The sequence below is a fragment of the Bos mutus genome, chromosome 7 (assembly GCF_027580195.1).
Source record: "Bos mutus isolate GX-2022 chromosome 7, NWIPB_WYAK_1.1, whole genome shotgun sequence".
Lineage (NCBI taxonomy): Eukaryota > Metazoa > Chordata > Mammalia > Artiodactyla > Bovidae > Bos > Bos mutus.
In genome coordinates, this window is record NC_091623.1 from 82,502,416 (window position 1) to 82,517,432 (window position 15,017).

The window sequence follows — 15,017 nt, forward strand, 5'->3', positions numbered from 1 at the left end:
GCATCAGTCCTTCCAATGAACACCCAGGACTAATCTCCTTTAGAATGGACTGGTTGGATCTCCTTGCAGTCCAAGGGACTCTCAAGAGTCTTCTCCAACACCACAGTTCAAAAGCATCAACTCTTCAGCGCTCAGCTTTCTTCACAGTCCAACTTTCACATCCATACATGACCACTGGAAAAACTATAGCCTTGACTAGACGAAACTTTGTTGGCAAAGTAATGTCTCTGCTTTTCAATATGCTATCTAGGTTGGTCATAACTTTCCTTCCAAGGAGTAAGCATCTTTTAATTTCATGGCTGCAATCACCATCTGCAGTGATTTGGGAGCCCCCAAAAATAAAGTCTGACCCTGTTTCCACTGTTTCCCCATCTGTTTACCATGAAGAGATGGGACCAGATGCCATGATCTTAGTTTTCTGAATGTTGAGCTTTAAGCCAGCTTTTTCACTCTCCTCTTTAACTTTCATCAAGAGGCTCTTTAGCTCCTCTTCACTTTCTGCCATAAGGTTGATGTCATCTGCATATCTGAGGTTATTGATATTTCTCCTGGCAATCTTGATTTCAGCTTGTGCTTCTTCCAGCCCAGCGTTTCTCATGATGTACTCTGCATATACTGTCTCTTATGCTTCACCACTTAACCATGCTGCCTCCAACCAGCCAAAGGGCCATAGGAGTAATATACGTCAAGAAAGGACCCAGCCCACTCATGAACACATACCACCTCACACACTCTCCTATACTTACACAGTCACACACACAGATACTCATACTTACAGTTAACATAACTGAAATAAAAGGTATACAGAATCTGCCTCTACCAGGTGTGATGCCTGAATTTCATCTTGTCTTCCATTTCATTTTTCAAAATGTTGGACATCAATGATTCTCTGAAGGATGGGGAATCCCTGCCTGCAACCCACTAGCCTGAGAGATGCTCACACTGTACTTTCTTTCAGGTGTCGACCCTGGGGCCAGATATCAGTGGGACCCAGAGGGTAAGAACTGTGTAGATTGGCTGTGTCACAGATATTTCTGGGAAAATCTGTAATTATGACAGTGGAATATGGGTTAAACTTTTTGAGTTTCCTCATGTACATTTTGAAGATTTTGATTCAGTACTTATCATTCTTTTTAAAATATTAATTATATATTTTGGCTGCTCTGCATCTTTGTTGCTGTGTGCAGGCTTTCTCTAGTTCAGCAGTTGCAGCACATGGGCTTAATTGCCTCGAGGCATGTGGAATCTTCCTAGACCCGTGTCCCCTGCATTGGCAGGTGGATTCTTAACTACTTGTCCACCAGGAAAGCCCCATCATTCCTTTTGCTTAATAAGAATTATGTACTTTGATGGAAAGTCACAAGAAAATCATCAAAGATACTTTTAAAATATGTTTTGAAGAAAAGTCCAACCCCTTGTAGCCAAAGTCTTTACAGCTAATTTCTTCTTTTCTAGGCAATGACCAATGAAATGAAAGTTTCTAAGCCCTTTATGAGGTCTAGCAGTAAAGACTAAGGAGGTCTGCAGCTTCCAAACCTTGCACATTCCAAAGAAGGCTTTGCCTGGCTCTTGGGAAGTAACTTATAAGACCTAGGAATAACTTGTCTGATAAGAGTCTTTGTTTGCCTGGGGCTTGGGCCACCTCATATAGTCTGCAATAACTTGAGTTATATTGGATACCTTGGGCCATGCAGTGTCGACTTGACCTCTGCAAGGGCTGGAGACTAAGATCAACCATAAAAACTTCCATAAAACACTGAACACCAAGGCTCAGGCGAGCTTTTCTGGATGATAGTATTTTGTGTTGTCATCACTGGAGAACTAAGCACTGTTTGTATGACTCCACCAGGAGAGAACACCTGGAAGCCTGCTCCTGGTCTTATCTTGCCCCTGTATGTTTTGGGGGGAACCTGGACCCTGTTACTTATTTTACTCTTTATCCTTCCACTGTAATAAACCATAGAAATTAATATAAAAGATTTTCTCAGTTCTGTGACTCCTTCTATTGAAGCTGAGAATCGTCTTGGGGATCCCCAACAACAGGCTGGTGATTGGGAGTTTAAACAGAAAGCAGCCAGAGGGGTGTGACTGTGGCTGCTATCTAGTTTTGCTCTGACCTCATGGAGACTAGTCCCAACCCTGCAGTGTTAGTTCTTTTGGTGTGAGTGGCCCCCATACATGCAGAGGCCATATTGCCAGCCCAACTGAACACACACTTGGGTATAAAATATAAAGGGGAGGATGTGAGCAGCGAGGGGTCTGCTGCTCAAGGGAGCAAATCTGTGGCAAGACTGCCTTTGAGAATGTTGTGACTGATGGACTCTGACCCTGAGAAAGCTGCTGAAGGAGAAGCAGCAGCATAGGTATGAGGGTGGAGAAAGACTCCTGTCTGTCTTTGGTGGACCAGGAAAAACAAGTCAACCCTTGCTTAATTCAGAACGCTGTTAATCAGTTCCCTCATTTAATTGGAAATGTGACTTTCTGATATCCCTTTTGGGGTGGGGTGGGAGGAGCTAAATTACAGGGAAATGAGCAAACTCAGAGATTTGAGAACTATAGCCTGGGGGGGCCTGGCTTCTGTTGGGGAGGTCCAAGTTCAAGAGCCTTATTCTAATAAAAATCAATGATTTGTGAGTGACTCAGTGGTTGTTGCCAGACTATGAGCAGATCAGTGAGTTTCAGGAAGAGTTCTACCCCGTTTCTGTTTTATCTTCACATAACAGAAACTTGAATTGAATACAGAACCCTAAGCTCCTTCTTTGAGATTTGTCTGAATTGTCTGGGCTCCCAGGCCACATCAGAGAGACCAGCACCCTGTTCTTTCCAGGTTGGTGGCTGAGATCTGGCCTGCATGCACAGGTAGGCATTGAGGCCACTGAGATATTGAAGTTCACTCAGCTCAGCCTCCTTGATTGGGAGGACAGGTGGCCTGGAAGGAGCTCCACTCATACCCTGCAATCCAATCCACTTACCCTCATGGCTTGTGCTTTCCTTGAGGCTGGCAGCTTTCAGTAACATTTATATTCTGCCTACCCCAGTCTATCTGTCTAGCCAGGAGCTCTACATTAATCTATTGGGATATTTAATAAGCACCTCACATGGGTCAAATTGATCTGCTAATTTCTGTCCATCCCAGCCCAAACTTGCTATCTTCCCAGTTTAAATAAAAATATCCCCACACTTCCAGCTGCTCAAGACAAAATCCAGGGGATCGTTCTGGATTCCTCACACTCACATCAACAGATTCCATCAACTCTACTTTCAACTTCTCAGCACTTCCCCTGCTCCTATCCTGGTCCCAACCACCATCTTCTGTCTGGATATCTCTGTAGCCTCCCAGCTTCTCTCCTTGCATCTGCTGGCCCCTACTTGTCTATTGTCAACATGGCAGTTAGAGACCATGTCTCCTTCAAGTGTTTAAATTAAGGGAAGGGCATTATACATGGATTCAGACTCTGTATTAAATTCAGATAAATAATATTTTTAAAATATAAGGACATATATTAAAAAAACAAAGAAATGAATTCTTTGTATTCAAAACTCTTTTCATGTGCTATATCTATATAGAAGATGTGAAAAAGAGTGACATATTCCTCTGTATGCCAAGTTTCCGTGCTTTCCCCACTAATATTTCTATTAATGCTATGTATGTTTAATTTTGTATAGTATATACTATATGTTGTCATACATAAGTATCATGGAATTAATACTATATAATATGAATATAATATTACCCTAAGCGTGTACATTGTATTCTTGGTGTTACATAATACATATTATGTTTAATTGTGCATATGTTTATCATCTCCATGGATATTCTTTACCAATAGTAATTTTAGATTTTACATAGGACATTAACTCCTTAATCATACAGAGTGTATTCAATCAGTTCTATTCTTATCAGCATGCATATCACAGTCAGTATCATCCCTTAACAAGCAAGTTTGGGGAAACAGCAGCCTCTTGGTTAATGCCATTTTCATTGCCCTGGGCCTGTTAATAGCAAGAGATTCCAGCTTGACTCTATACTTGGGATCTGATTCTTTCTTCAGAGCCATCTTGCCTAAAAACTTCATGCACTCCCCTAAATAAGACACCTTGATGAACAGATGACTAACCTGCTAGTGGTCCCATAGAACTGTGATGTCATGCATGTGGCATACTTAATTGTTGAGTAGCCTGTGATTCTTCTCATGGCTAATGAAGGCCTTGACACTTAAGTTCAGGTAGCTGAGCTATAATTGAATGTTATTTATCAACATCATCAACCGTAAAGTGTTATTTAGTTCATGCTTGGCAGACATGATAATTTTAATATGTAAAAATTTATCCCACACATACACGTGTAGATGTATACGCATACACATGAAATAAACTCAGTGATCACTTACATAAAGATAGAAGTTTAATTCCTCCTGTTCCTTTTCCTCCTTAAATATGTCTTACAGCATTTTTACAAACACCCTAAAAAAATCATCAACCCCCTGAAGCTCATTTATAAATGAGCTACGACAGATTTATTTGAAATTTGCTTTTAAGATAATAAATTTAAAACTTTTTTTCCCAAATTTGTTTCTTTAAAACATCCTATTTCTCAATTAAAGACAATTTCAAAATTTATATTTTAGAAAGAATTCTGGTTTAAAGGCCTGATTTTTCTAATTCCTATAATGTAGGTTTTTTCCTCCTTTTCATCCCCAATTTTTTGCATCATTCTTCATTTGTTAATATGGTGTATCACGTTGATTGATTTGTATATATATATACACTTTGCACCTCTGGTGTAAACCTCACTCAATTGTAGTGTATGATCCTTTTAATGTATTATTGGATTCTATTTCCTAGTTTTCCATCAAGGATTTTTGCATTTATGTTCTTAAGTGATACTGGACTGTAACTTTCCTTTTTGTGTAATATTATGTCTGGTTTTGACATCAGAGTGACGGTGGCCTAATAGAATGAGTTTGAGGATATTCCTCCCTCTGCAATTTTTGGAAGAGTTTGAGAAGGATAAGTGTTAACTAACTTGTATCTAAATGCTTGATAGAATTCACCTGTGAAGCCATCTGGCCCTGGGCTTTTGTTTGTTGGAAGATTTTTTATTACAGTTTCAATTTCAGTGCTTGTGAATGGTCTGTTCATATTTTCTATTGCTTCCTGGTTCAGGCTTGGAAGGCTGTACTTTTCTAAACATTTGTCCATTTCTTTGAGGTTGTCCATTTTATTGGCATATAGTTGCTTGTAGTAGTCTCTTGTGATCCTTTGTATTTTTGTGGTGTCAATGGTAATTTCCCCTTTCTTCATTTCTAATTTTATTGATTTGAGCCTTCTCACTTTTTTTCTGAATGAGTCTGGCTAGTGTGGCACTAATGGCAAAGAACCCACCTACAAATGCAGGAGATGTAAGAGACGTGGATTCCATCCCTGGGTTGGGAAGATCCCCTGGAGATCTTGGGGCAACTCATTCCAGGGTTCTTGCCTGGAGAATCCCATGGACAAAAGAGCCTGGCAGGCTACAGTCCATAGGGTAGCAAAGAGTCAGAGACAACTGAAGTGATTTAACACAATGGTTAATCTATTTTGTTTATCTTCTCAAAGAAGCAGCTTGTAGTTTTATTGCTCTTTGCTACTGTTTTCTTCATTTCTTCATTTATTTCTATAATTTCTTTGCTTCTACTAACTTTGAGGATTTTGGGGGAGGGGGGAGGGGTTGTTGTTCTTTCTCTAATTGCTTTAGGTGTAAGGTTAGGTTGTTTGAATCTTTTTCATGTTTCTTGAGGTAGGATTGTATTGCCATTAACTTCCCTCTTAGCACTGCTTTTGCTGCATCTCATAGGTTTTGGGTTGTGTTTTCATTCTTTTGTTTCCAGGTACTTTTTATTTTCTCTTTGATTTCTTAAGTGACCTCTTGGTTATTTAGTGGCATATTGTTTAGTCTCCAACTCAAATTTTAAAAATTGTTAATGTAGCTTAATTCCAAGCAAGGCACTGAAAATGTCTACATGGGCTCTTCAAATCTCTGTAATTAATTTTTCATAAAGTTACATGTGCTAGCATTCACGTGTAACATTAACAAAATGCTCCATAGGTGACAAACGCTCTCTAGATGTGAATGCTCTCAGAATTCTCTCTACATTATAAAAAGCTGAAGGGAGCAAGCTCTGAGCACACTGTCTACGTACTGTTTATGTATCTCATTACTCCTTGCTCAATTCACTTTCATGGGACACAGCAATAATAAAAATTCTGCAATAAATGAAAGTTTGACTGAGTTATACTCATAAGCATATATAAGGGTTGATAAATTTCATACCAGTCACTGTGAGCATATGCTAACTCAACAAAATTTGTCACAACGTGTATTTAACAGAATTAAGAAAGTTAAACTTTAACCAAAGCCATTAAAAAGCTCTAGCTGAAATAAAAATAATCTACAAAAGTGATTTTAACATTTTAAAATACATGAAAACCAAGATTCCACCATGCTGAGCCCTAAACCTAAACAACTAACAAAACACATTTTTTTTTGTTTGTTTGTTTTGCCAGAATACTATGAGCAACAGCTTAAAACACAAAAGTGAGATGATGGATGTCCTTATAGAAGACAGAAAAGCAGAAGGCACACACAGACACATGTTGAAGAGGCAGAGATTGAATTGATGAAGCCACAAGCCAAAAACACCAAGGACACTCATCATTGGATTTAAGCCCCACCATAATCTATGATGATTTCACTTCACCTTTATCATATCTGCAAAGACTCTTATCCCAAATAAGGTCATATTCTGAGGTTCTGGGTGGATATAGCTTTTGAGGGAGCATCAATCAATATGCTACAGTGCTGGTTAAAACATCCAATACCGCTAGCAAAGGAATTGTTTATATAAAAAAATTCCTTCAGTGTACTCTGAGAAGGCAGCTGAGTGTCAAAATTAATAAAAGGAACTATATTAGAGTTGGGAGGCCAGAATGGGAAGCTTCACACACATACCACTCCATGGCAATACAAATCTTAATAGGAAGACACCTGCTTTGCATCTCTGGCTGAAAATGACCCTACTTTACCCACTGCCAGCATGAGGAAGAAAGATGTTTTTCTCCTTGTTTGGCAACAGCACAACAAACGTGACATTGTCACAACTCAGCCAATGAAAAGTCACTATACTTCAGTGGACTTATTGTAACAGCCCATCCCAACATCTTTTTTTCTGTAAAAGGTTTCCTCTCCTTTTATAGGACTTGCATGTGGTTCACCATAATTGCAGTTCTTTGCTGCCCCCCCCCCAATAAACTCATTTTTGCTGGTAGAATAATTGGTTGTTTTATTGTTTTAAGGTAACATCAGTCAAGGAGAGAGCACCTGCATTACTAGATGGGCTCACTTGGAGAACCCTGGCACTATCCCATCATTCTCCTCTTTCTTCTCTTTTCCACCTCAGTCCATCTTTTCATGATTATTTTCTTCTCCATTTTGATCTATGCTTATTTCTCCCTGTATCTTAGACCCCCCTCTCCCCCAAATCTCTATGATCCTAATATCCCAAAATAGGGATCTGATATTTCTAGTGGTTTGTATGCAGGTTTATTCTGGAACAGTGTTGGCCTCTCATTCTCAGAGTCCTCCATCCTCTATTTGAGGTGATTTGTGAATGAAGAGCCACAGTTGCCAGCACATGTACTGCTGTATGAATAGTGAAATCCTTTCGCATACCCCTTCTGTTATCTGAAAAGGAAGGAATTGGGGATCCAGAATGGAGGGGGATGGTTCAGTGTAATCCTTCCCAGGCTAAACTCTATGAATCACCCAGGGATTGTGAATATTTTCATTATTTATATGAAGAAGCTAAATTTTGAGTGTAACAAACCAGTCATCCAGGCAAAAATCTCAGATTTTTACTGAGCATTTATGCAGGAGAAAATGACTTAGCTAAGGATCCTAACCATCAATTTAGACAGAGGTGGGTATGAGTTGAGTAAGTATTTCTCCATCTAGAAAAGAAAGCCAGTCAGTCACCTCCACTAACTTGTGAAGCAAGGTCCCAAAAGAATGAGGATTATGTTGTTGTTGTTTGGTTGCTCAGTCATGTCTGATTTTTGCAACCCCATGGATTGCAGCACGCCAGGCTTCCCTGTCCTTCACTATCTTACAGAGTTTGTTCAAACTCAAGTCCATTGAGTCAGTGATACCATCCAGTCATTTCATCCTCTGTCTCCTTCTTCTCCTGGTCTCAATCTTTCCCAGCATCAGGGTTTCCAATTAGTTGACTCTTCCCATCAGGTGGCCAAAGTACCAGAGCTTCAACTTCAGCATCAGTCCTTCCAATGAATACTCAGAGTTGATTTCCTTTAGGATTGACTGGTTTGATCTCCTTGCTGTCCAAGGGACTCTCAAGCATCTTCTCCACCACCACAGTTCAAAAGCATTACTTCTTTGGTGCTCAGCCTTCTTTATGGGCCAAACCTCACACGTGTACACGACTACTGGAAAAAACCATAGCTTTGAGTATGCAGACCTTTGTCGGCAAAGTGATGTCTTTGGTTTTTCATACGTGTCTAGTTTTGTCGTGTCTTTTCTTCCAAGGAGCAAGCGTCTTTTAATTTCATGGCTGCAGTCACTGTTCACAGTGATTTTGGAGCCCATGAAAATTAAGTCTGTCACTGTTTTCATTTTTTCCCCCATCTATTTGCCATGAAGTGATGGGGCTTCAGCAATATGTGAACCATGAACTTCCTGATGTTCAAGCTGGTTTTAGAAAAGGCAGAGGAACCAGAGATCAAATTGCCAACATCCGCTGGATCACGGAAAAAGCAAGAGAGTTCCAGAAAAACATCTATTTCTGCTTTATTGACTATGCCAAAGCCTTTGACTGTGTGGATCACAAGAAACTGTGGAAAATTCTGAAAGAGATGGGAAGACCAGACCACCTGACCTGCCTCTTGAGAAATCTATATGCAGGTCAGGAAGCAACAGTTAGAACTGGACATGGAACAACAGACTGGTTCCAAATAGGAAAAGGAGTTCGTCGAGGCTGTATGTTGTCACCCTGTTTATTTAACTTATATTCAGAGTACATCGTGAGAAATACTGGGCTGGAAGAAGCACAAGCTGAAATCAAGATTGCCAGGAGAAATATCAATAACCTCAGATATGCAGATGACACCACCCTTATGGCAGAAAGTGAAGAGGAACTAAAAAGCCTCTTGATGAAAGTGAAAGTGGAGAGTGAAAAAGTTGGCTTAAAGCTCAACATTCAGAAAACGAAGATCATGGCATCTGGTCCCACCACTTCATGGGGAATAGATGGGGAAACAGTGGAAACAGTGTCAGACTTTATTTTTCTGGGCTCCAAAATCACTACAGATGGTGACTGCAGCCATGAAAATAAAAGACACTTACTCCTTGGAAGGAAGGTTATGACCAACCTAGATAGCATATTCAAAAGCAGAGACATTACTTTGCCAACAAAGGTCCATCTAGTCAAGGCTATGGTTTTTCCTGCGGTCATGTATGGATGTGAGAGTTGGACTGTGAAGAAGGCTGAGCACCGAAGAATTGATGCTTTTGAACTGTGGTGTTAGAGAAGACTCTTGAGAGTCCCTTGGACTGCAAGGAGATCCAACCAGTCCATTCTGAAGGAGATCAGCCCTGGGATTTCTTTGGAAGGAATGATGCTAAAGCTGAAACTCCAGTATTTTGGCCACCTCATGCGAAGAGTTGACTCATTGGAAAAGACTCTGATGCTGGGAGGGATTGGGGCAGGAGGAGAAGGGGGATGACAGAGGATGAGATGGCTGGATGGCATCACTGACTCGATGGACGTGAGTCTCAGTGAACTCCGGGAGTTGGTGATAGACAGTGAGGCCTGGCGTGCAGCGATTCATGGGGTTGCAAAGAGTTGGACACGACTGAGCGACTGATCTGATCTGATGGGACTGGATGCCATGATCTTATTTTTTTGAATTTTGAGGATTATGTATGTAACACCACACTCCGCATCTCCCACCAAACCTGCTCCTTGTGCCATCTTGCCCTTCTCAGTCAATGACAACCCTATTCTTCCACTTGTGAAGGCCCCAAACCTGAAGTGTTCCCTGACTCCTTATTCTCATGTTCTACACCCAATCTATAAGCAAACTTTGACTCTACCTGCAAAATACTTTCAGAACACTACTGTTTCTCTGTGGCTCCACCATTCGCACCTTGGAAGTCACTATCGTCTTTCTTCTGAACCACTGCAATAGCCTCCTGTGCGGTTCTTTGCTCTTGCTTCACCTCAGAGGGCACTTACAAAAGCTTCATCAGACTGCGTTCTTCCTCCACTAGGACCCTAAATGCATGCAGAGGCTGGCCACATATCTGGCATATAACTTATCATCTCTCCAACTTCATTGTTTTGATTCCCCTTCTTTACTCAGCTGCAGCTATTCCATTCCTCCAAAGTGTTGGGGTTCATCCCACCTCAAGGTCTTTGGACATGCTATTCTTCCCATCTCAAGTATTTCCCTGCTTGAATTCTGCATGGCTTATTCTTCATAACTTTTGGCTTTCCCCTCAAATATAATTTTTTTCAGGGATACTTTCCATGACCACACTATTTAAAACAGGATACAACATCCCCCTTTTCTGATTTCATTTTCTCCATAGAACTTTCCACTTATAATAAATACCACATATTTTACTAGTTTGTTTATTGTCTGTTTCTCTCACTGGGATGTAAGCAGTGACTGTCACAGAGTGGGCACTCAGTAGCTGTGTTGCCAAAATCTTGGCTCCTTGTCTGCCAATGCGAAATAGAAATACGGAGACAGAGTTTGGGGTAAACAGAAAAGAGTAGCTTTATTATTTTTGCCAGGCAAAAGGGAAACACAGTCGGCTAGCTCCTCAAGAACTGTGCCCCCCTTGCTCAGGAATAGGGAAAGGTTTTATATCCTCTTAAAGGTCTTGCATTTTTTTTTTTTTCTTCTGTAGTCTCAAAATGGCCACAGCTGCCATCAGGCAACTCAGCAACTGGGTCTAGTGACCCTGCAGTTATTGGCCCATGACCTTCTTTTTGAAATGCAGACTGCTACAAGAGTGTAGGGTCAAAGAATGCCAGGTGCAGAGTATAATCTATGTATCAGTCAGAGAATGATTAGCTTTGTAAAGGATAAGTTCAGCTACAAGTGTTTGCTAGTAGCAACAGCTGCTGCTGCTAAGTTGCTTCAGTCGTGTCTGACTCTGTGCGACCCCATAGACAGCAGCCCACCAGGCTCCCCCATCCCTGGGATTCTCCAGGCAAGAATACTGGAGTGGGTTGCCATTTCCTTCTTCAGTGCATGAAAGTGAAAAGTGAAAGTGAAGTCACTCAGTTGTGCCCGACTCTTAGCGACCCCATGGACTGCAGCCTACCAGGCTCCTCCGTCCGTGGGATTTTCCAGGCAAGAGTACTGGAGTGGGGTGCCATTGCCTTCTCCGAGTAGCAACAGCTAAAGAACAACAAAGATTGTTTAACTCCTGCAGGCCTGTTTGACTGGTATGTGCCAAAGGCCATTCACTCATTTCTGTTTTTACTGCAACAGATCTTGCTGAACGTGTGAATGAATGAGATGTAGGTATGGGGAACAAAGGAAGATAGGAATAACTGCACTTACGTTACCTAAAATAGCACTCCACCCTCCCAGAACTCATCTACCCACTTAACTTACTTCCTTTTTCTTCACAGCTTCTATCACCTTTGACACTATTTGTTTCTTGAGTGCCTCTTTTATTAAAAAGAGACTCCACTGAGAACAAGAACTTTTTTGTTCTCTGCTGTATCTTGTTTGCAGGCCATCAATCGATTTGTGGAATAAACAGTGACAAACTTGAGTGTGCCCTTGGCTCCAGAATCTCACAAATGAGGATGATGACTTATTTTCCTGACCTAGGTGGTTTACTTTTTACGCTAACCAAAACCCTTATGGAGAAATGCCAACTTAGAGAAGCCAATACAGAATCTTCGCTACTTGGCCCTCTTCTTGAATATTTAGCATGATTTGGTCCCAAGGATTTTTGTGTTTAGAAAATCCCTTGGAGGTCAAGGCACCTTTTACTGTAAAGTACACTCATATATACCTTATGGAGCTGAGTCTCAAAGTGTGTGTATAGGGAGGAGATGGGGGTAATCTTGGGTGGAAGGGGGACTTTGCCCACCACCCCCTTCATAGTACCTGCAGAATGTGAGAGTTGTGAGTTAAGTTTTATTGGGGACAAAAATGAGGACTGCAGTTGAGGAGACAGCACCTCAGATACCTCTGAGAAACTGCTCCACGGAGGCAAGGGGGAAAGGTCAGTATGTATGTGATTTTAGTAATGGGGGGAGTACTTGCAATCAAGCACATATTTTCCACAAGGTTTCTACTAGTCTCGTGAAGCTTCTGCTAGTCACAAGAAACAGTCATCACCATGAAGGATTTTGGTGCTTTTCTAGATATGAGATATGAGAATTGGGCTCATAAAGTCAGCTCCTGAGAATACCTATCTGAAGAACCTGTCCTGCCAGTTTTTCTCTGAGCACAGAGCACCTCATTTCTTCTCTCCAGCCTCAACTCCTTCAGGGGGTGTTGAAGGTCAGCAGCTGCAGCAGCACATGACTTAATCCTTGTAGAAGTAGATGGAAAGCACCCATGGCAAGTGCCAGTTTGTAGTTGATGTTATCATAACTGGTGGAACAGGGAGTGTGGTTTGCTACTGGCACCTAGTGGATACAGCCAAGGGATGCTCAAAATCCTAAATCAGTGCTACCAGATTTAGCAAGTAAAAATACCTATAGGTAGAATCAGCAAAAGGTCTTAATGACTTGGATAACCATGATGGTGTGGCCACTCCCATAGAACCAGGTATTCTGGACTGTGAAGTCAAGTGAGCCTTAGGAAGCATTACTATGAACAAAGCTAATGCAGGTGATGGAATTACAGCTGAGCTATTTCAAATCCTAAAAGATGATTCTGTTAAAGTGCTTCACCCATTGTTGTTGTTCAGTCGCTAAGTTGTGTCTGATTCCTTGTGACCCCACGGACTGCAGCACACCAGGCCTCCCTGTCCCTTACCATCTCCCAGAGTTCACTAAGTTCATGTCCATTGAATCACTGATGCCATCCAACCATCTGCTGCCCTCTCCTCCTTTTGCCTTCAGTCTTTCCCAGCATCAGGGTCTTTTCCAGTGAGTTGGCACTTCACATCAGGTGGCCAAAGTATTGGAGATTCAGCTTTAGCATGAGTCCTTCCAATGAATATTCAGGGTTGATTTCCCTTAGGATTGACTTGTTTGATCTCCTGGAGGAGGGAATGGCAAGCCACTCCAGTATTCTTGCCACAAAAACTCCTCCCTCCATGGGATTCTCCAGGCAAGAGTACTGGAGTGGGTTGCCATTTTCTTCTCAGGGGATCTTCCCGACCCAGGGATCAAACCTGGGCCTCCCACATTCCAGGCAGATGCTTTAACCTTTGAGCCACCAGAGAAGCCCACAAAAACTACATGAACAGTATAAAAAGGCTGCACTCAATATGCCAGCAAATTTGGAAAACTCAGTAGTGGCCACAGGAAAAGGTCAGCTTTCATTCCAATCCCAAAGAAGAGCAATGCCAAAGAATGTTCAAACTACTGCACAACTGTGCTCATTTCACATGCTAGGAAGGTAATGCTCAAAACCCTTCAAGCTAGGCTTCAACAGTACTTGAACCAAGAACTTCAAGATGCACAAGCTGGATTTTTAAAAGTCAGAGGAACCAAAAATCAAATTGCCAACATCCGTTGGGTCACAGGAAAAGCAAGAGAATTCCAGAAAAATGCCTTCTTCTGCTTCACTATGAGAAAGACTTTGTCTGGATTACAACAAACTGTGGAAAATTCTTAAAGAGATGGAAATACCAGACCACCTTACCTGCCTCCTGAGAAACCTGTATGTCAGTCAAGAAGTAACAGTTAGAACCAGACATGGAATAATGGACTGGTTCAAAATTGGGAAAGGAATATGTCAAGACTGTACACTGTCACCCTGCTTATTTAACTTATATGCAGGGTATATCATGCAAAACATTGGGCTGGATAAATCACAAGCTGCAATCAAGCTTGCAGGAGAAATATCAATAACCTCAGATATGCAGATGACACCACCCTTATGCAAAAAGCAAAGAGGAACTAAAGAGCCACTTGATGAAAGAGGAGAGTGAAAAAGCTGGCTTAAAACTCAAAATTCAAAACACTAAGATCATAGCATTTTGGTTCCATCACTTCATGGCAAACAGATGGTGAAAAAATGGAAACAGTGAGACTTAATTTTCTTGGGTTCCAAAATCACCATGAATGGTGACTGCAGTTATGAAATTAGAAGATGCTTGCTTTGTGGAAGAAAAGCTATGACAAACCTACCATTAAAAAGCAGAGACATCACTTTGCTGATAAAGGTCCACATATTCAAGGCTATGGTTTTTCCAGTAGTCAAGTACAGGTGTGAAATTTGGACCATAAAGAAGGCTGGGTGCTGAAGAATTGATGCTTTTGAACTGTGGTGCTAGAGAAGACTCTTGAGAGTCCCTTGGGCAACAAGGAGATCAAACCAGTAATTCTAAAGGAAATCATCCCTGAATACTCATTGGAAGGACTGATGCTGAAGTTGAAACTCCAATACTTTGCCACCTGATGGGAAGAGCCAACTAACTGGAAAAGACCCTGATGCTGGGAAAGATTGAGGGCATGGGGAGAAGAGGGAGACAGAGGATGAAATGGTTGGATATCATCACCAACTCAATGCACATGAGCTTGAGCAAACTCTGGGAGATGGTGAAGGACAGAGGAGCCTGGCATGCTGCATGCAGCCCATAGGGTCACAAAGAATTGGACAGGACTGAGGGACTGAACAACAACAGCGTCACCAGATGAAATCCTTAACTCCTAGATTAATCTTATTGTTCAGTCTTGTCCAATTCTTTGCTGCCCCATGGACTGCAGCATGCCAATCTAAGATTAATCTTAGGGTATATATTTATTTGAAATTCG